The 948-nt window shown below is 51.8% G+C and overlaps 4 non-coding genes across 4 annotated transcripts; all 4 read left to right on the forward strand.

The window, feature by feature from the left end:
- The first annotated feature begins 68 nt into the window (after positions 1–68).
- Positions 69–187, forward strand: LOC111476161. The gene has a single exon (XR_002716939.1). It is a non-coding gene; the product is annotated as a 5S ribosomal RNA (ribosomal RNA).
- Positions 188–320: 133 nt separating this feature from the next.
- LOC111476162 lies at positions 321–439 on the forward strand. Its single transcript, XR_002716940.1, has one exon. It is a non-coding gene; the product is annotated as a 5S ribosomal RNA (ribosomal RNA).
- Positions 440–572: 133 nt separating this feature from the next.
- Positions 573–691, forward strand: LOC111476160. The gene has a single exon (XR_002716938.1). It is a non-coding gene; the product is annotated as a 5S ribosomal RNA (ribosomal RNA).
- A 133-nt stretch (positions 692–824) lies between these two features.
- On the forward strand, positions 825–943 carry LOC111476159. Its single transcript, XR_002716937.1, has one exon. It is a non-coding gene; the product is annotated as a 5S ribosomal RNA (ribosomal RNA).
- Positions 944–948: the final 5 nt, after the last annotated feature.

Genomic DNA, 948 nt, shown 5'->3' on the forward strand with positions numbered 1-948 from the left:
CACGCCCATCGCGTTTCGATCATGCCGCCCCGCATGCGTTAAATCCGATTTTGTGCGCATGGCATGTCGGGTGCGATCATACCAGCACTAATGCACCGGATCCCATCAGAACTCCGCAGTTAAGCATCCTTGGGCGAGAGTAGTACCAACTTGGGTGACCACTTGGGAAGTCCTCGTGTTGCACCCCTTTTTTTCTTTCAATTTCTCCGAGTTCTTTTCTTCCTTTCTCTACAAATGAGAACCTCCCCCGCTCACGCCCATTGCGTTTCGATCATGCCGCCCCGCATGCGTTAAATCCGATTTTGTGCGCATGGAATGTCGAGTGCGATCATACCAGCACTAATGCACCGGATCCCATCAGAACTCCTCCGTTAAGCGTCCTTGGGCGAGAGTAGTACCAACTTGGGTGACCACTTGGGAAGTCCTCGTGTTGCACCCCTTTTTTTCTTTCAATTTCTCCGAGTTCTTTTCTTCCTTTCTCTACAAATGAGAACCTCCCCCGCTCACGCCCATCGCGTTTCGATCATGCCGCCCCGCATGCGTTAAATCCGATTTTGTGCGCATGGCATGTCGGGTGCGATCATACCAGCACTAATGCACCGGATCCCATCAGAACTCCGCAGACAAGCGTCCTTGGGCGAGAGTAGTACTAAGTTGGGTGACCACTTGGGAAGTCCTCGTGTTGCACCCCTTTTTTTCTTTCAATTTCTCCGAGTTCTTTTCTTCCTTTCTCTACAAATGAGAACCTCCCCCGCTCACGCCCATCGCGTTTCGATCATGCCGCCCCGCATGCGTTAAATCTGATTTTGTGCGCATAAAAGGTCGGGTGCGATCATACCAGCACTAATGCACCGGATCCCATCAGAACTCCGCAGATAAGCGTGCTTGGGCGAGAGTAGTACTAAGTTGGGTGACCACTTGGGAAGTCCTCGTGTTGCACCCCTTTTT

This window comes from Cucurbita maxima, unplaced genomic scaffold (genome assembly GCF_002738345.1).
Source record: "Cucurbita maxima cultivar Rimu unplaced genomic scaffold, Cmax_1.0 Cma_Scf05821, whole genome shotgun sequence".
Lineage (NCBI taxonomy): Eukaryota > Viridiplantae > Streptophyta > Magnoliopsida > Cucurbitales > Cucurbitaceae > Cucurbita > Cucurbita maxima.